Source organism: Diplotaxodon limnothrissa, linkage group LG4 (assembly GCF_057381915.1).
Source record: "Diplotaxodon limnothrissa isolate DT_005_m linkage group LG4, D_limnothrissa_male_GT1.1, whole genome shotgun sequence".
NCBI lineage: Eukaryota > Metazoa > Chordata > Actinopteri > Cichliformes > Cichlidae > Diplotaxodon > Diplotaxodon limnothrissa.
Window position 1 is genome coordinate 22,172,180 of NC_140599.1, and position 21,888 is coordinate 22,194,067.

General features: G+C 45.3%; 1 protein-coding gene across 1 annotated transcript in view; it reads right to left on the minus strand.

Moving 5' to 3' along the window:
* The window catches only part of bahcc1a (BAH domain and coiled-coil containing 1a), a 64,232-nt gene that overhangs the window by 36,384 nt on the left and 5,960 nt on the right, over positions 1-21,888 (minus strand). The window lies entirely within an intron of this gene.

Below are 21,888 nucleotides of genomic sequence, written 5' to 3' on the forward strand. Positions count from 1 at the left end.
GATCCCCAACCTTACAGCGCCCTGCCTCGAAAAACTACCTTACAACCAATCCTGCGTGTGTGTGTGTGTTTGTGCGCATGTGGATGCAGCGACACTCTTGGAGGTCTCTGAAATTTGATCACAGAAAGAAATGAAGCCAAAGTGTGTTGTGATTCATTTCTCTTTTGCTGTAGATTATCTGGATTATCAGGTTATCTTAGTCTAAGCCTGTAAAATTGGGCTGGAGGTTTTTATTTAGATCCACTTCTAATAACAAAACATTGGAACAAAATAATGAGACTACATCTCCTAAATCACATGGTAGCAAAAATCTTCTATTTAATCAGATTTCAATTGTCTATAGCAACATTTCACATGTTGATGGGAGACACTGTCAAGTAGCCTGGTCACATGCTACACTATCCATGCTGTTCTCCTTTTGCTCTGTATCAGTCCCCATTCCCCTCTGCTGCCACCTCCTATCACTTGGTCCCTGTGGAGGGCTCCTGGCACGGTTCTGCGGAGTTCAGAGTGGGTGTCGGGGGCCAGTGGAGGTGGGGGGTGGGTGGGTGGATTATGGCCAGCATGCTCACCAGGCACACATCCAACCTTCATCATCCAGACACGTCGGGCTCCTGTATGTCACCGCCCTCCATGCTGCACACTCATTGCCCCCCTCCCCTCTTCTGCCTGTCGCCCCCAGGAACCCCAGCTTTCCTCAGTGCCTCCGGCTCACATAAATCAGCTAATCCTCCTGCATTATTAACAGCCTTGCCTCAGAGTGAGAGAGGGAGAAAGGGTGAGAGAGACATAGAGTGACAGAGAGAGGCTGCAAAGCCCCTCTTAACGCAGTGAGGAGAGAGCCTCTGCCAGAAAGACAAGGAAAGGAGAAGGACAATACATTAAAAAGGGGATGTGTAGATGTCGGGCAAGGAGATCTTTGAAGTTTAAGCCTGTGTTCAGGGAGAAAGGGATTGAATGAAAACCTCAGAAGGGTCTTGGATCAAATCAAACCACAAGCCCTTACCACAGCACAACCAAATCAGACCTTCCAGTGGTCCAGTTTGGCCATGGCATCTTCACTTGGTGAAGGACTGATGTAAACTGTAGCAGGTGAGAGTTAGTGGTTGGCAGACTCCTCAACCTGTCAATCACACTAAATAACCTCTCCCTTAGTGTTATAGTTGCCTCCTACTGAAAGTATGCTGTGCATGACGCCACACAAATTCCTGCTTCTTTTTTTTTTCTTCAAATTTTCATACTCTTGTTTAGAAAACACAAACTCCACTCACGCTGCGTTAATACAATGCCCTCCCTGAACCCATTTAAATCCTAATGAATCAGAGGTGTCGGTGAGAAAGCACATAGGTTATAAAAGTTGGCTGGTTTTTCACCTTTCTTTCACTTCGGATGCCAACTAAAGCAGTGCAGAACAAGTGGAATAAAAGTCTGAGCCATGACGGCACCACTGCTCGACTTACTATTACAGTTTTAGTGGTGTAATAAATAGTGACTTAGCCGTTGCTCCACCGCCTCCTTGTAAAAGTTATGTTTTCTTCGCCTGTGTGTTTTCTCTAAACTGTGTTTATTTATTTCTCCAGTTCCTAAGTGGAGCCAGCAGTGCAGTTGTATGCGCTCTTAAGAAAATCGGGTCATGTGCATCCTAATCGGCACCGATCCCTGACAGAGATGAAGATTAATCCTATTAGGGAATTAAAGGAGAAGGGGACACCGGGATAAGGGGAAACCCACCTCCCTTCCTGACATCTCAACACCACATCCCAACACTCAAACTCACACAGTTGTGTTCACATAGATCCAGAGAAACAAACACAAATGCCGCAGAACCTCCGGAGGTGGAAGTGTTAACTAGTGCTACTGTTTTGCTCCGGCGTTGGTGTGCAAGGGTGAAGGAGACCAGTTTGCGTGCAACAACAAAAATATACATGCATGCACACACAATAATGTGGGCCCAGGCATGGGCCCCTGAGGGCGGCACGGAGTGAGCAGCAGGCAGGGAGGCGTAGCTAGGAGAACGAAGGCCCAGTTGTCATGGGAACGAAAGAGAAACAGCGCTCGAGGCAAGGAGGCTGAATACGAGCCATTACAACAGCAGTGGGCAGATGCAGTTGGTCAGCATGCTGCTCAGCAAGAACAGCCAGTCTACCTTGAAACCCCACTTAGGTCACAGTTGCAATCAAACACACACTCGTCCAGTGAATTTAAACAGGTTTCAATTGTCAAGTTGAGGGGAGGGATGTGATGTCATCATACAACTCGGGGCAATTTGGGGCCTTGACGAAGCATAATACAATCTCATCTGCATGTGGACCACAAAGTGATGGGGTAAAAGGAAAAAAAAAGCTAGGAAGACAACAAGCACCCACCCACAACATCTTGTTCTTTTCAACGCTGGGAATCAGATCAAAAATTTCTCCTGAAGAGGCAGACGCCCATCCACATGCGCTTGTGTTTATGAGCATGTGAGGGAGCACATGGGGATCTACAACTACGCCTCTAAGAAGAAGAAGAAGAAGAAGAAGAAGTACATTTATTTCACCTTGGATCATATTTCTCTGTCTGCTCTTGAAAAACAAGCCAAGGCAGTCTAAAGCCCTCCGTCTTATTCACAGACCGCAGCCCGAAGGGACGGATGGACGTGTCGTCTAGACAAAGAAGCCAGACGCACAATGAGAAGTGAGAGTGATGGTGACGCGAGGAGAAGAGAGACGGAAAGAAAATTGCAGATGTGACTGCATCAACCTGCTCTCCACAGCTCAGTGATCACCAAGTGCCACAGAGTGGAGGGAAGAAGCAGAAGAAGAAATGCCAGAGAATAAAAACACACAGACACACAACCAGTTTATAAGAGCTCGTATCAGAGAGTCTGTGAGCAGTTTAGGTCGCTCAGTGAACGGTCAGTGCCATGTGGCAGCTGTACTCTCTCTCACTCTCTCAGTCATGTCCTCTGACAGAAAATACACACTCCCCTTCTTGTCTTAAATGAATGAAATTAACATCAGATTGGTGATTCAAGGGAAAATAAATATAAATGTACTTCTTCCAGGAGCTGCTAGTTACTGGCACTGCTTTAACACAGAAAGAAACGCGACAGAACATATACTGGTAAGCTAGGTTTTATATTATATCAGACATTTAAGAATTTCTGTGTTTAGCTGTCAATTGTAGCAGCTTGTTTCTTTAGCACTTGTTTACGAAAGAACCCACTATGAAAGTAGGAAACAGCAAGGAAGAAACAGACATTTGAAGAGTTACTTACCAAGTAAAAACATACTGAGCAGGATGCTCGTTGGTAAGCGAACTTCACTCCCACTTCAGTGTCTTTTTCATCAGAGTTTCCTACTAATGTAGTTCCATGTTCTGCCCAGGAATTCAGACGCCCAAGAAGAAGCCAGCCAGACTTTCCACACACACACATTCACTCAAACACAGGACTTAGTTTTTGACCCTCCAGTAACACAGACTGGATTGGGCAACTGTACACATCAGCAGCCCCAGACAGACTGCACTGCTACCCTGGAGGGCCGCTGACTAACCCAGCACCTACTTCCTCACAATAAAACACAGATGGAATTTCAAATGGCTACTAAAGTGGGGGGATTTCCTTCAAACAGTCAAAGTCATCTTGAAAACATTAGTGCAACTGGTAGCCAAATTCCTCCTCACTTCAGAACGGCTGTAGCAAGTTTTTTTCCCCTTCCTCTTCTTAACTTGCCCCCTGCTTTACAAACTCCCACCTCCCTGACTTTTTTCTTTCTGTGTCGATGTCAGGCTTGATGGTGGGACTGGGGGAGTGGGCTACTGCAGGAGGATCAGAAGTATACTGAAGTGAGGGAGAGAAAGAGTGAGAGAGCGAGCAGGCAGTCCAGTCCTGGACCTGGGCCCAGTGCAGGGGTGGGGGAAAGTGCCAGCAGCGGACGCCTCCAATACTCTCCACACTGCGTGCCTGTGGAGTGAGTTTAGTGGATGTGGTCAGTGTGGGGGTGGGAGAAAGAGAACCAGTTATAAGAATGGATGGCGAAAGAGAGTGAGAAAGCCTCGTTACTACATGCAACATCCAGAGGAGGGGAAAGGGGTGAGAGTTTAGAGTAGATAAGAGACCGAGGAACTGTGAGAAACTTTCAAAGTGAAATCAGCAGAGAGCGTGTGGGAGTATGTGTGTGTGCGTTTATGAACATATGTGATCCTTTGTGTGTGCGATTGTGCATCCGTATGGTGGTCGTCTCGCTCAAGTTGACAGCCTGTGTTTGCTGAGTGGCTTCGTGGTCAGCCACTCTCTCACTACTGAAGTGATGACGGGGTAAAAGGGATTCTGGGAATTCTTTGCATGAGTACAATGCAAATAAAATTGGCCTGGAGAGGTCAGCTGAAGAACCCCTGCCACTTCACCCAGCTGTTTATACAATATAGAAGTCGACATGATGTGGATAAGAGATTCTAATCCTAAACAAATTAGACCAACTGGCTCACTCAAGTTTGGCAGGGAGCCCGAACATAACAATGGAGCCACACATGCCACGCTAAAGAGAAAACGGGAGAAAATGTGCACACATGCCACCAGCGTCTCTCTTTATCTATTCTACTCCTCGAACCTTTTCACTGTTTATACAGCAGTTTGCAAAACTGCAAAAGCCAGCATCACATGTGTCTAGGTACCTGGCCAGGCTGCCATTTCAAGGAGTACAGCACGTCATGTTTATCACAATTAATCATTCATGAAGCTCTTTTTCAGAAAGGTTTATTTTTATCAAAAAGGAGCTTCCTCTTCAGTTCCATAGCCGCTGTGCCAACACTGGTATGAGGGGCAGGAGGGGGCCAACAGAAAGAGATATCAATGTCTGATAGAGTTCCTGCTGAAGAGGTGTGTTATGGGCAAAGTAAATAAAGAAGACAGACTGAAATTTCATGGCTATTTTCTGGGGAGCGGGCCAGGAAGTGTTGTTTAAGAGACAATCAGACATCTGACTGTCAAAGTGAGATTGTGCTAAGCGGTGAAGATTGCAGGTGAGAGCTAGAGCGGAGTAAAAAACTGGGGTAAGAGCGGGGCGATGAAGGGTAAAGTGCAGTGCTAAGGTTTAATGCTACTCACTGTTTATTGCTATTAAAATATTAATAGCCTCAGGCAAAGGTTTGGGCTCATCACTTAGACCCTTGCTGTGAGCCATGTGAAAGTGCAGTTGTTTGCTGAGTCACTGGCCTCATCTGTGGAGAACAAGCAGACATTCCAGGTCCGGGACTCGGAAGGTGGGAGGACAGATTCGAAACAGCAACAGCACCAGGCCAGGCCAAATGAGCTCAAGGCCCATTACCTTCCTTTTATACTCACCCACACATGCACACTCTCTTTACCTAGTCCCACAACAGAGATTTAAGAGAACATACAAGAAAACCACAACACGAAATCACCGCATTCTGCTTTTGCTCGTTTCTGTCCTTTCTGTGAGAACTTAAGTGTTCATGATGTAACAGGAAGTGCAAATTACTCAAGCAGTTTTCTCATTACGAAGTGTTTTCTCTCAAAGCACATAGTTATTTCCGTCAGCATTTTACTTTATTAAACTTCCCTCCACGCTTTACTAAACCTATTCCTTTTTTTCCCTCTTGGCTACGTGGATAAAATGCAAATGTTTCTTATGGAACGGGCATAAAAGGCATCAGATTTAGTTGGAACTACTTTACTCCTTGTAACTTCTACAGGACATTTGATGTGTCCAGACCAAACTGGTGGTTGTGCTTGTTAACTGACCCATTGTTCCACGAGGGTCATTTGTTGCATCCCAGCTCTTTATTCCCGAGGCATGAAATTGCGATTCCCATAGTGGGGCTCGTTCTCTCATCCACAGATTCACGCTAACATCCACATTTTTATTTTGCCTTCTCTTCCCTTCTCTGGTTGATCCTGTCTTTATGATATACGCACACAGCAGCAGCACACCCAAACACAAAAAGAGCCGCCCACAGCTGCGTCAGGCCATCTCTCTAACAATCCAATCTGTTTTCTTTCCCATGATGTTTCCCATTGGCACAGGGAGGAGAAAATCAGATTTACTCCCCCACAGGGCCCATGCAGTTGCACTGATATGGAAAATGATTTCAGTGCTGCTTGAGCCCATAAACATTATTTTGGTCTCCCCTGTTAATGACACATTTCTTCCCAGCATTGTGGATCTCACAGAGGAAGAGATGAGATTCAGGGGGCGAACAAGGGAGGAGGAGGAAGAGAGGAAGAGGGGAGGAATCCTCCAGGGCCTCGCATACGACAAGGGAGTCCTTCACCCCTCAAACTGCTTTCTGACATCCAAGACTTATTCAGCCTCTTCTTCATTCACACACGCACACACTCAGAAATACAAACAGCTAATCATCCTACCAATCATTCAGGAGCTTGAATTGCATGGGTCATTAAATACCACCACACTCCCCAAATCCCAAAAAACAAACAGACAGAAAAAATAATAATTCCCCGTTAGAAAGCAGAGCAGAGTCAAAGAAGGCTTTCTCACCTCTCTCTATATCGAGCTGTCAGCCTGATTCTAAACACACCATGTTTGGCTCCGGGGCTCAAAGCCGCCTTACTACAATTGTGTCATACAGCCCACATATCTTTTTATTGGTGGTAGCAGCCAATATAGCAGCCCCTCTTCTCCTCCTTTAATGCGGGGATAAAATTTATACTTTTAGCGGTGTGTTACAAACACTTTCTGCCCGAGGCATATTGTCAACGACAGGAGCACGCCGTTGCCTTGAGTCCTAAACGCAAGTCATTTAATATGATGGTGTTAAAAAGAGACTCCAACAGGCCAATAGTGAGGCACTAAACCTCCCATTTGGCATCCATTAAAGCCCATCTGCAGGAACAAATACAAGCCGGATGAGCAGGAAACAGCCACGTTAGCTATGACTAAAAACTATCCTTCATTTGTGAATATTCACTCACAGGTCTCTGAAAACTCTAGATCCAAAAATGGGATTTTCATGGTCCTCCTGTTTCACTGGAAAGATCAGATGGAATGCTCTGAATCTGGTTTGTTTTACAGCTGATGACTGATCCTTCTAAATCCATTGGTTTTATGTTCTGGCCATGGGGATGGATGGGTGACTAACGGCAGCTTGCATGCCATGTTTCAGCCGACGCAGGCAAAGCTCAGCCAGCCAGGTCACGGACACAGACATGCCTCGTAGTGGGGAAAAAAGAGAGATTAAAACAAGGATTCAGCACTATTCTCTAATTAGTACCCTGTTAACTTTTGAACTTAATTGGTTAATTGAGATGTGGTTAGACCGGGCAGGTTTCCCCTCCCTCAGGGTGACCATACGGCTCCAGCATTTCAGCCTGGCAGTGCCTGGCACAGGAGGTGGCTGCGTCTCTCTCGCTCTCGCTCTCCTTCTCTTTTTGAGTATCCCACCGCTCCACTGACGAGGAGTAATGATGCCGCACAGGAGGCAGTAAAACTGTGTTTTGCGAGTGTGTTTTAGCAGAGATTGTACCCATGCACTGCACATATGCTCGTGCCACATCAAAGCGGTGCTTTGACTACCCAGTCCTGGGTGGTCTAATCCTCTCTTCTCTCAACCAGCAGTGCTAGGTAGATAGACTTTGGAAAAGTGTAGTGTGGATGTTGGTGGATGTTACCTCACCACAGGCGAGGGTTCTGTCAAATTCAGAAGTTAGTTTGCTTTGGAGGAGACATGGGCAACGTGCTGAGGGAGAATAAAAGTGCGCTGCAATGCATACACAGATAAACGCACGCTCACGCTTGGGCGTCGCATTGCTCGAGTCTCCCCATCTCCTTTGGTTCATGCACAATGATAACCACAACACCACAAATCTGCAAGCAGCTCAATTCATTGGAGCAAATTTTGCCTGCTGTCTTCCCTTTTTCACTTTCATCCCTTCTTCTCCATTTGCTCCTTCGAGCCCCATCACTCATTCCCCTTCTCAGTTTTCCTTTTCCGTCCTCACACCCTCTCCATCATCCCACATCACTCTCCCTCCATCCCCCTGCTGCTCAGTTCCATATTTCTGTCCTCCCTCATCACCTCGGTCTCTTCCCTCAGTTGGCGTCAGCCACATGCTTCAAAATGGAAACACTTTCTCTTCATTTTCAGTTTTTTTTCTCTTTAAAAATCACTTTTCCTCCCACTCTCTTGTCCCATTTGCGCTCCGTTTCTCTGCTCTTGTTTGTCCATCAGTGTTCACAAGGTCCAAAAGTGTAATGAACATCTTGTTTTATGGGGTTAGCCCCTCCCTATATCAGAGTCACCCATAAATCAACATCCTAGCATTCAAACGGCAACGAGGACTCGTCGGAATGTCCTGTTCTCCCCAGTCTTCCCATCTTTTCTCCCTCCCTCCGTCTGTAGCCTGGCACCTCATTTAGGTCATGCAGAGCAGTCCCGGACATCAGGGGTCTGGTTGGAGTCACTACGTTGCTGCTGTCCTCCAAGTTCTCTTGGATTGTCCTGTAATATGATAAAGTCTGATGTCTGTGAGAGAAACAGAAGGCAGCTCCCTGCTCTGGCTTCTCTCTTTTTGATGTAGCCTGTCAGAGGCACAGAGCAGAACAGTGCAGATAACAGAGCCGGGAACCGCTGCACCAGCCAGTCCAAGGTCTTTCTGCAGCCCTGAATGTAATTTGCTGTTGGTTCACAGGGGGAACAAAGGAAAAATGTTTAATTCTTGTAGCGTTCGGCTAAGACAAATGCAAGCAGTTTTGTTCTGATAACCTACAGACAAGGGGAAGCGAGGCACCTGGGTAGCCAAGGCCAAACATTATACAGTATCACCTTGTAAAGAACACAGTGTATAATCTCACATGCATAACCTTGACTTCTCTTGTTACCAAACGTCTTAGCCATAATGACAAAACTCTTCTCGACTCATGGAGATAACCACTTCCTCTCCCACTTTATCCATCTGCACTTTCAAATGCACCAGTTTAGCCAAATCACGCTGCCAAACTGGCCTTTAAAGATGAGTTATATCTTGCGATAACTCTTGACACCGGTCATCTATGGAATGCTGCTGCCGGTGCTGCTCAACATCTGCAGCCACAAAGGCAGAAATGAGTAAAATTAAGAGCATTTCCTGTCATCATTACAAAAGAACGGAGCTCATCATTGCACAAACATCAGCAGATGAAGTGTAACACAGAGCAAGGCAGCAGCAAAGACAAAACCCCCCACAAATTTAAATGCCTCTTGTCTCCCCTCCTGTTCCCTGACCTGCCATGACCTACCTTAGCCTCCTCTGCTCTCCAGCTGGTTATCTTGACGGCTTTAACGACTCATTGTGGAAGAGGCAAAAATACAAGGTCAAACCACGGAGGAGGAAGGGGGATTGTTTTTTCTAGATCAGCTGCTCATTCCTGTCTGTGTGGATGAACAGCTACCACTGCAGTCCTCCATTACTTTTACAGTGATCGCATTTAGTATGTTGGAGGGGCATTATGGGCCATCATGTGTTATCCTCCCCTCTGTATTTGTCTGGGACACACACACACACACACACACATATATATATAAAAGAAATAGCAGAGAAGAAGGGAACAGACCTTGTGGGCTTACAACAGGCTTGCAGCATCTGATCGAAGTCAACAGATGTGTTGCAGCTGCTTGTTTGGTTTGCCTTAGCAGATCCTTCCAATCACACACACTTACTGACAAGTCACACAAAAACACCACTAAATACTGAAAAGTTATAAACCTGCAAGTTAAAAAAAAATGTTTTCCAACTGGCCATGTCTAATAGTTCTATACTAGCAGTGTTTTAGGTTTCAAATAAAAACTCAGTATCCCTGAGTAACTATTAAAGTTACTTTGAACAGTGCACCTATTCTTATTTTTTCTTTAATTTATGCTTAACATTGGTGGCCATAAAATATATCAGCACCTATGCTGGGTCAGAAAGCCAAAATTTATATGAAAGGTCTGAACTCATGCAATGATTTGGTGAATGTATGAAACAAATGAAGCAAGTCATAGCTGTGGGGTTGACCGGAGAACACGAGGGAAAAGTGATGCAGGGAAACCTCGGCTGGGAGTCTGCATGCTCACAGGAGAGCAACAGCTTTCAGCAGGTTATCATAACGCCAGTGTGAGCCAAGCGCCGTCTAGATCTGGCAGAGGCCATAATGGAGAGGAGGGGCGTGTGGAGGGGAAGCGGCGAGGAAGCAGACTAAAGAAGAGTTATTAGGGTGCTGTGAGGCAATGAGGGGAAGAAGGTCTCCTGAAATGTTTTGACACAGAGATCACAAATGTGACACAGGTGCTTAAACACAGATTTTGAAAATCAAAACACGGACATCTTTCTTTTTGCGTCCTCTCCCCTGCGTCCTTTGTTTTCTTCTGCTTTTTTTTTTGAGACAACTATTAGTTGTCACTTCACCTTAAACCGCTCATTCACTGATGCTTAATGGCAAAGCGTGTTTTATGACTGTCAGACTGATTCGTTACCAAGCTGAGCAATAACAGCAGAGTCCAGGTTCTTTATGCAGACTGCCAGCACCCTAAACACCCCATTATTTTAATGGGTTAACATGAAAACCAGACAGTCTAGCAGAACGAATAACCTGTGCTGGGACCGCAGCTTTATCCATTGTTTTGTGCTGTATGTATTACCACATGCACCGCATTCCCTCACAGCCACTGTGTGAGTATGGATTTGTGTTTTGGAGAGTGTGGTTTCTAGCCTTTACTGTATTTGATCTGGCATAGCTTTCTATTGTGGCGATGGGCTTTGCTCTCCTCAGATAAGAGAGCAGTTATGTCAACACTGGGTGCTGTGAAGGAGCCGCCTGGTCGTGTTGACATTCTACAACATTGCTTATTTACTCTGACCACAGAGTTCAGTCATCATCTAGTTACTAATACGCTAATAACCAGAATCCTCCTGAGGGTGGAGCCCCCTACTGGCACTGCCTGGTACTGACTGTGAGCAGGTGAGTAAAGAGGAGTAGAATGGGGGTAACAAATGGCTTTGAAAAACCCTGAGTTTAAAGCAGGCTGCTAGCAGACTGAAAAAAAAAGCTTGACAAATGCTTCTCACAACACAGACTCAGGCAGCATGAGTCTGCATATTGAGCTGTGCTGAGCAGCCCTATCAGTAAAGAGCCAGTGGAGCAATCCATGCATAATTAGAGTAGGGGGAGGGGGTTAATTGACTTCTTTGAGAAAGATCCTGATTTCTATCAGCCAGTCCCATAATCATGTGAGTCAGGGCTCTCATTAAGCCCCCTCCCTCATTTATCTCTCTTCTCTTCTTCTCTTCCCGTCTAACCCTTTGGCCTCCTATACCCCCCCCCCCCCCCCCTCCAATGTTTGTAAAAGAAAAGAAAAGAAAAGAAAAGAAAAGAAAAGAAAAGAAGAGAGAAGAAAAGAAAAAAGGTGAACCCCCATCGGCTCCTGCTGTGTCCAGGAAAGGGTGAGCTAGATTTATAGCTAGCACCTGAGTGAGTAAGGTCCACATAAAGACATGATAAATGTACATTCACATGCACACCAACACTAAAAGCTCCAGACTTCAGTTGACCCGACTGCGACCTCAGTGTGGTAATGTGCTCACCGGCAGATATTAGCAGCAAAAACCAGTTACATTCAGCCCCGTGGCCAGCAGTGTTCTCCATATAAAGTTGCACAAAAGATGCAAACACATTTTTTTTCATTTATTAGTGTCAACAATGATGCTCAAACCACAATGCAGCGGGAACAGCACCATAACAAGTGTTTTGAATTATTTACAAGCAGAAAGTATACACTGCATACCGACATGCCTGCTTGCCACAAACACAATACGTTACGCTGGCATGTCAACACCTATGAATATTTACTTGAAGCGTTTTCTCACTGTTTTCACTGAGATTTGAATTTGAATGCTAATCAATAAAATCAAATCAAATCAAATATCCGCTACGACAAGGCTTTTATTCAACATGGTTTTAAACCAATCGCAAAAAAGGACTACGGCTTCCTTCTGGCTGCCATCCTTTTCGCTTCCCTTTCTCCCTTATTCTGTCTTATTCTATTGCTGCTTTGTGGAAACAGTGAAAGATCTGGAGAAAAACTGAATTCCACTGAGACGGAGTGAGAGAAAAAAATGACATGAAAAAAAGACGAAAAGTGGCAAATGAGAGATTTCCTTCACAAGCCCATACATCACAAGATGTGGGCAGGGGCAGTATAAGGTCCACCTTAAATTTCTTTTAAAAAAAGACTAACTTTTTTCACCCTTTTTAAAAAAAAAAATCCTTTCACAAGTAGCTCTAACCACCATTCTCCCTTTGCATGTTCACAAATACAAACCTACACAAACATATGTGCATAATCAAAAGAACACAAACTTTCTCCCTTCCTCTCCGCACAATCTCCCAGATGGTGTATGTGGTGGGATGGCACTGCTCCCCACCAATCTGGTTGTGGCACAGCAGCCTGGCTGACTGGCTCAGAACCGTGCCTCATAAAAATCTCTTGCAGTTAGGTGCAGGGCGGCCTTCAAACAAAAGCAAGTCCAAGCAAGCGTGCTGTAATGAACCCTGCTCATTCTCAAATAAAAACATACAGGCTGGTAGACCCTGAAGTGCAGCTGCTCCTTCAGGTAAGAGACATGGACCAGTGTGGGGAAATATGCCCTTTGGTGAACTTGGTTAATGCATGCAGTGTAGGGCTACACACTTGGTGAGAAGCTGGAAGAGCAGAGGGGCATAGATACCCTACTGGGATTAGGTATCTGTTGAACTGGTAGGGAGGAGGTGGAGTAAGCAATGGGAGCAACTGTCAGCAGCCTTTTTAGCTTCAGCGCTTGCGTGAGTTAATGTGGACTGCTGCTGGATGCGAGACTTAAAAGAACCGCCGTTACACTCGACATACGTGAGCTGGGTAAAGCAAGGTGACGAAACGGCTGGTTTGGAGCGCCGGGAAGGCTCAGCCGGTGCTTGAGAAACTTGAGCCCTGTGCAGGATGGTCCCAGAGACTGATGGAGATCCAAAAGGACTTAGGATCTGCTTTCATTCTGAGTGTTCGCCATCTGCCTAGCTCGAAAGAGAACCCATGGAGCTGGAGAAAACTGACAACTGACAGATGAGACACTGAGCCCAAAAAAAGTGTGTGTATGTGCGTCGTGCATGTGCACGAGTGCAGTCAGCATGTCAGTATTGATCCTCAAAGCAGCTCCACTTTCTGAAATAAGATCTGTCAAACAGGGATACACGCATTTAGTCACACACACACACACACACACACACACACACACACACACACACACACACACACACACACACACACACACACACACACACACACACACACACAATAGAGTTAATACACTGTGGACCTCATAGCTTAAAGAAAATTTGCTCTCTAAAATAACAGACATCTGCACAACCCTCACATGTTCCACTCTTCCCAACAATCCTCTGCTTCCCACACAGCTGCCTACTTTACCGCTACACACGTGGTATTTATCCATCCAGTTTCCATGTGTACAGATTATTCTAGTCTCGCAATACCCTGTTACCAAGGATGACCAATTCGCTCCTCATACCTCACTGCTTAGCCGACACGTTACTGATCTTGTACATGAATTAATAAACTCAAACTCATCCCATTTTGTTTCCTAACAACCACACACGAATAAACATACACATGACACATTTATGACTGGTAGTCATCAGTGGACTGTTGTTGGGGTTGCATTTGGGGTCCCTGCTGTATGAAAATGCCTCCTGAAGATCTCTCATGTGATCCCGTGAGTAATCCTTGAAACACACCAGTCTATGTAAGAGCCACGACTAAACCAGTAAGTAATCAGCACAGATACACACTAGAAAATTCCTGTGACTCTGTTGAATGTTTTCTCTGACCTCCAGAGCTCAGAGAAACCACAATGATGTCTGTATTTTTTCTGCCTAGATAAAAAAACAGACAACACAGGCCTAAGGGTCTGAAGAAGAAACAGCAGATATTTCCCATAACTGTCAGGCCATATGCAAGGAATATCATGTGATTTTAAGCACTTTACTGCTGAGCTTCTTGTAGAAGGGAAAGAAGCCTTTACACCTGAATAAACACACACACACACACACACGCAAAATCCTAATTATAATTCAAATTATGAGGTGAAAAATAAGCACAGCTTCTTAAAAGTCCTACCTGATTACTTCAGCAACAGGCTTACAATGTATAAATCCATCTGTGTGCTATTATTCAGACATACCCGCTAATCAGCAATGTAATTGAAGCAGGTGGATTTATCAACCAGCAGCCCCATAAAGAACTGGAGAAGAGAGAGATGGATGGAATATAAAATGCCCAGAGATGAGGTAGAATTAGGCACCTGCATCAGCCCCCTGTCCACCCCCACATGCTGCCCTCTCAGCTGCCTGCCACTCTGTTTCCTCTCTCACTCCTTTCATACAATCTCTACACCACACGGCTCCTTTGATTGCCGTTTCCCATGGGCATACACAGACACACGCACAAATACAACAGAGGCATACACACAAAAACTCAAAACACACTAAAACACACTTCTTCTGTACTGTTCAGAGACAGTTGTGCCAGCTGAGTTTTGATTTGGAAAGAAAAGTTGCTTCTACTACAAATAATGACAGGCACTCAAGAAACAAGCGGAGCACAGCTATCAAACAGAAAACGCACAAGTATGCAAAAACTTGCGGGAAAACATGCAAAAAGCACAAAAAAACCCCACTCCTTAAAAGCAAGTTTAATCAGAGATACACACAGGCAGCCACCCACACATACCAAACACACACACACACACAAGTGTGTTCACACACCCTCCCATTATGCTGTATAACCAAAAGGCATCGAGCCATTTCAGCAGCTTTCTGAGAGCCAGCCAAGTAAGAGGTCTGTCAGTGCATTAGCCAGCATGTAATCATAGCCCAACCTCACTGCAATTAGAACTGGTTCTAATTCTTCACTGGAATCGCTGCCTTCTCCCACCACTAATAGTTTACTTTACTGCAACAGCTGACAGACCCAACCTGCTACAACACACACACATCCACAGCTGTAGCTCGTCCGTCAGCATGCCAGATCAAAGTGGATCCTGGGAACAGTCCCCTGCCATGTCCCACTTGTGCCACATGAATCCCATGAGTCTTTAGGCTGTGACACAGTTCACCTTCGTGGTGAAACTCTGTGAGTAAAGGCCTCTTCTTTGCTGACGTTCGATGCCTTAAAAAAAAAACTCCTTACACAAATGTGAATGAGAAATGACAGCGAAACCACGGAACAACTGCAAGAATAAAACACGTAAGTGTTCCTAAAGGCTGTCTATATAAGAGGCAAGCATGTAAGGCGTGGGTGGCGAGAGAGTACTGGGGAAACTTAGCTAATGAAGACTGAGGAAGAGGGAGCACTCCCTATACCGATGGCATTGCCATTAGCCTGTGAGCGGGTGCACTTGGGTGTCACTTCAAAGCATTCCCCACTATTAATCAGAGGCTATCCAGCCCTCCGGCAACGACCCTGCTAGCTGTGCCGCTAACTACCCCCCTAAACATAAGCACAATGGAGCTATCATTACGGTCGTTACGCTACACCTCGGCCAGACAGAGCACCTTTATCTCGGCATATATGTTACACACTGGCAGCCAATTAATTTACCTGCCACGTCTGAGAATAAAGGAAAAGGAGTGGGTGGTGGCAGTTTGGTGTATGCAAGCAAGCATTTCCATTATGTAGGAGTTTATGTATTAGGGTGGGGGGATGGGAAGAACCTGTCTCAAGTTGCATCCCACAGGCTGTGCATTCAGCCTCTTTTCTTTTTCCTCTTCTTCCTCTTTTTCTTTTTTGTAATGAAAACACCTGCAAGAGGCTGCAGCCTGCCTCCCCCCCCCCCCCCCCCCCAAAAAAAAAACAACCAAAAAACAAAAAGAGGCACATCCCTGGCCTGATCTGGCTCTCACCTGGCATCCCCAGGCAGGAAGCCCAGTGCCTCCCCCGCTCCAGCCCCACCGGCAAACTGCAGCCACTCAGCTGGGTGTCAGCCACCAAGCTTGAGGATTAACTACAGCACTGGCCCCGTCTCTTTAATACTAGATACATTTTATACAACGTTAATCCCAAACATCAACTCTTACTTCGTTTTGTTTGGACTGTTTTGGATGGACGGCGCTCTCCACTGGGTCAAACTAAAAGCCTACAGGGCACGGGTGCAGAATTTATTCTCTTTTATTGGGGTGACTGTAAAGGCTAATGGATAAGGGGGGAAAGGAAAGAAAGAAAAAACAGAAAACAGCGATTGCTTTGTTTTGCTGTTGCTTGTTTCTCATAAATTTGCACATTCATGTTACATGAGGATGAGAGGGCTTACAATACAAGACACTCTCCCCCTCCCTGTCCTGTTGTACTGTACTGAGACACTGCAGACTGTAGCAGTGCTGAGGGGATGAGATAACCGCTCACCATTGTGAGAAAAGGCTGTCAAGGCTTTGTTTTTTTTCCTCTTTCTTCTCTCTCTCTCTTCGTCTCTCTCTCACACCTTCCTTTTATTCCTACTCCCCAACTGTCTCCCTCCCTCCCTCCCTCCTTCTCTCTCTCACTCTGGAATATGAAAAAAGCTGGAGTAGTGGTTGCAGAAATAGCCCTGTTTCTATAATTAGATGTAAACAGATGAACCAGACTCTCAAGCTTGCTCTGTCCCACTGGCCCCATGGCCTCCTGGGAAGGAAGATGTGTGAGTCTGCATGACGTGCTTATGATGTGTGTGTGTGTGTGTGTGTGTGTGTGTGTGTGTGTGTGTGTGTGTGTGTGTGTGTGTGTGTGTGCATACGCAAGTGTGTACATGCTGTTTTTTATGCGTATGTATTTGTAATGCACCAGCAAGTGTATGACAGCATTTGACAAGTGTGCATCCAGACTTGCCGTCACATCCCTCTCTCTGTCCGTTTTTTCTTTCTTTCTCGAGGAAACAAAGTAACCTTAACTCGCTAACACCAGAGGGGAGGTCAGTGGGCACGCATGGCAAGAGGAAAAACCTTACTGCAAAGCAGCGACAGCAGACGTACGCACATCTGTTGCTGCAAAGCCAGTCATTTACCCCGGATCCACGGGATGCATACTGTATCAGAGAGAGAGGAGGCAGTGTAGCCTAGTGGTCACATCAGGCAGAGGGGGCAGGGGGAAAATATGCAGAAAGAGGTGGAGGGCAACAAAACAAATCCATTTTGAGGAACTGGTGGTGGTGGTGGTGGTGGGGGGGGGGGGGGGGGGGGGTGAATATGAAAAGGGTGGGGGAAATGGAGGATGTGGGGAAGCTTCAGGGAGGAGCAGAAAGGGTATGACATGGATCATCAAAGAACAAACGTGTAGGCATGAGAGAATTTATGGTGCAAAACGAGTGATTTGAACAGAAAGCAGAAGGGGAGGAAGAAGTTTTTGGGGGGGGGTTCTGATCAGTGTCAGGCAGAGCTCAGGATATTCATGCAAGAGAGAGAGACCAAGACAGAGGGTGGAAAAAACAGAGCGAGAGAGACAGAAAGTGCAACAAGTCCCTTTTGGATTGAGGACTTGGCATGGTTGGATATTCCCAAGAGACTTATTAAAATGGAATTCCTGATGCTAATCTTTGTTTTCTCACAAAAGGGCTGACACACTCTTCAGAGGCATACGGCTTGTATATTTAATGGCAATTTTCTTTTTTGCATATACTAAGTGGAACATCTTATTGAATGGTACTGTACATCACAAACACCTGCTTCTCTTCACTGGCAGACTTCGAAACGTGGGTAAAGTTTTTCTACCAGTTTGCCGCACACTATCATTTATAGATTACAGTCATTTGAGTAAGGGAAGCTCAGAATCCAGAAAATAGAAAGTGAAGGAAATAAAGACAAACTCTAGAGAAAAACCATAGCAGTTGCTGAATTATATCGTTGTTTCAAAATAAAAATCCAGACATTACAACATGTTAGTGCTGAAGCGGAAAGTGAAGCCTGCACAGCTACCCCGAAAAACTGTCATTTTCAAAACTCCTAATTTGTGCGGAGAAAGAACACGCCATTAGAGCAGCATGCTGTTTCCTGTGAATGCAGCACAAACTGGGACTGCTACACATGCCGCACCAAGTGGCATTCAATTCTGCCAGAGAACTAACATCAGATCCAGCAGAGACAGGCTCAGACGTTAGAGGGTTAACAATGCACCTGTCTAGGCCTCACAGCCAACCACGGGGTGCCTCAGCTCTAGTGGGGTGGGGTGGTTTGTCTGGAGAACACTACCCCAAGACACACAAACACACACGCAAACCCACCCACCAACCCAAACATAACCACACACACATTCATAACACTCGTGTGCTTGCAGTATTGTCACTGACCGCAAATCTGCTAACAACAAAAGGGCCCCCCTATTTTGTTTTTTTTTTGTTCTTTTCACTGAACGATTACAATAATAAAATTGAAATTAAAAAAACAGTAATCTGGATTTTCTGCTTGAGCCGTTAATAATGTCTAACAGCTGTCACATGCAATACGGCCATGCGCTGAGGTGGGCCTGGGGCTGCCTGATGAGAAGCAGCCTGATACTAGAAGAGAGAGGGAGGGAGCATGAAGGGGGCAGAGAGAGATCTGAATCACAAACAAAATAGCAGCGGTTGGCTTTGGGCAAACCTATCAGTCTATTTAAGCAGGCAACAACACTTTTATTTTCATTATTTTTTGCGTGCATGCATATGTGCGTGCATGTTCATCGTGGCTTCGTTGGATTCGTCAATTAACTTTTCACTTCCTCACATTGAGTGTAAAAATACATGAGAGGGTTTTGAAATCCAATGCCCTGAAATCCAATACAGGAAGGTACTACCCTGGTAGTCACTGTCACCCATGGGACTCCTTTGTGTTTGTCCTGTGTACACGCCCCAAGCTCAAGGCAAGGGTTCTGTGGCATCATGCCACATGGTGTGGTTTGGGTAGCGGACTGAGTCAAGAGCCTGTATCTGAGGTAACATGGCCACCAGTTAACCACAATCCTCTTGCAAAGTCAGATCCTTTTTTTTTCTCTACCCAAGGCGTTCACTTTGTGTGAACAGTTTTGCTGATAAGCAACAAAATTTAAATAATAGAACTTTAAATTTATTACACTCAGTGGCTGATTTAGATGCTAATATTTTTTCATGATCACTTAAATCATTAGTAAAAAAAATTCTTTTTAATGATACAGATACACCTAAAGTCTTGTTACTCTTGCAAGCAAAGGTATTTGCAAATATGTAAGGGGCTTACCCTTTCACAGACAGTTGACTGCCCTTGCCAGTCAGTTGGATTTCCAGGGGGGGCCGCAGTGTCAGGGGAAGGTGACAGATGGCAGCTGCACAGGGCAAGGTGCTATTTCAGCCAGGTGTAGGATGCCAAGCAACGCCTCCACTATTCAGGGGGACTCCACTGACAGCATGTCTGAACTGTGTTATATCACAACAATCCACAAACGAGCCCAACAACAGGCCATGGTTCTCACTCTGTTTTGCAGAGCCGTAGCGTAAAGCCAAATAGAACTTGGCTTAAGACCCATGCTCTGTCACTGCACATCAACTATAGTTGCCCCTGTGTACAAGTAGCCTTTTAATACAATGCTCACTATATTCAAAATGTATGTTCGCTCAGATGTCACTATAGCCCAAAAGGTTTAGAGTTCCAGAGAAAAGACTAGTGGCAGGATGAGTGAGGCTGGAAGCTGTGCTGCTAAATAATTACACTGGCCATGAAACACACTCCAGCCGCTGCTCTTGTCTGGGGTCAACAAGGAAGGGGAGTGGGCAAAGGCAAACAGGAGCTGGGTACAAACCCGGTGAGTGTTCAAAACACTAGAACTACAAGGCCAAGAAGAAGAAACCTCTTTTCCCACAAACAACCTTCACTCACTCGCTGAAGTTTATTGTTTTAAAGACCCTGGTTGTAACCAGCCCCTTGCTAACTCCACCAAACACCTGTGTTTGTGTTTGAAGCCTCTTCCCAGCATCCACAGACCCATGGGACAGTCCAGCAATGAGACGTTCAATAAAAGTCCCAGTAAAGTTATTTATTCTCCTTTGGAAAAAAAATGGGAGAAGCCAGACAGCATGGCTAACCTTTGAAGGGGGGGGCGCTGCTCAGATATCCAACTAGGACATAAAAACCAAGGGAATGACAGGGACATCCTACCAGAAAACAATAAAGGGGGTGGAAGGGGCTGTTTTTTATCTTTAACAGCAGCTGTAAAACACACACAAATCTGTGGTCTACAACAATGGCCCAGGGGCAAGGGAGGGTGGCTAAAACAGAAGTGGCAGGAAGACCACTACTTCCCAGACACAAGAGTCTTCCTGCTGGAAAGAAAGGAGACTGAAAAATGGAAGGGAAAAAGAGACAGAGGACAGCCTATGGAAAGGGAGGCCGGGCAGATGCAAAGGAAGAGGAGACTAAGTGAGATGGCATAAATATGACCTTTGATTACATGGGATGTTTAGAGCAGAGCTCAGCCATGGACAGGCTGTGAACCCCCCGCTGCTTTCACACAGCCACACCTCAGTCAGAGCACACTGATCAGAACAATATGGCTGAAAGATGAGCCCACAGCCATAAATGCCAGCAGTAAAGACAGCTCCACTGTGTCTCCTGCTCTGACACTATCCAACATCTGAATCTTGGCCTCACAGCCAAGCGAGGACCGTCTCCAACTCTGCATTGGAGCCAGAAGAAGATAAAATTACTATTTCAAAGTCCTTGTAAATGAACTGGCCAAATTAAATCGCATTAGAGGAGTTTACAGGTCTGTGTCGAACTGTATCAGCAAGTACAGGCAGAGAGAAGTTGCTCCAATGTCAGATTCCCAGAACACAGTGCAAGTGTAAACTATAAATCGACCACCTGACATGCATTACAAATGACTGGCTTGTAGTAGGTGAAGATGGACAGAGGCAAATGCAAACTGACAGAGTCTCTACTGGCTCTAAGTAACATGGTTCAGTGGACAAGAGGGTAGAAGTGTGAATGTGGCATGCCGAAAACCCCCCCCAAAAAACAAAGGAATTTTTTCCCAGAAAAAAAATTCAAAATTCCAAAAGCCTGTTAGGAACAATGCCAGAGGAGAATGCTGCAACTGCCATCGCTCTTTTTTAGCAGCAATGGGTGAAGGGAGCGCTCGCAATAAATACCTCCGCAACGTCAGAGGAACCCTTTCAAGGAGCCACATCAGAAACCCGCCTTTGAATGCATTTTTTACATCAACCCTGAAATATTCATGCTCTTTGTAAAGTATTCATGTGAACCAGTGTGCAAGTTAGTCCCCAGGGGTAAAGTGAAGAGAAACTGAACACACTCCGCAAACAACACGCTCAGTTGTGCTAATGTTGCCAGCATACAGGACACTTGAAGGGACACTAATGACCTGCCCTGTCAAGATGAACAAACTGGAACCAGTTTGGTTCGACACCCTACAAGCATTTAACCAATCTTACATAGTAAGATTTGATTTAATGTTTTGGGGAAACTGGAAAAAAAATCTATATGAAAGCAATTAAATTGCAAAGTAATGTTGTTCTTTCTAAAAAAGAATTCAGAATAAGTACAAATCTTTTTTTCTTTTTCCTTTTACAACACGAGTTTACATTTAAATTGTGTTTTAATGAACTTTCTATCCAGGTGCTGGTATTAAAAGCTAGTTCTGCCACCAAATATTTCTTTTTTTTTAAATGTCTAAAAAAATGCAACATGCGGTCTTGACAGAAATAATCCAATATTTTTACAAGCTGCTATTATATATATATATATATATATAATAGCACTAGGTGCGGTGACTCCCAAGATAGGCGAGTGGCTCCAGCAGATCCCGGGAACAACATCGGAGATCTCTGTCCAGAAGAGCGCAGTCCTGGGAACAGCTAAGATACTG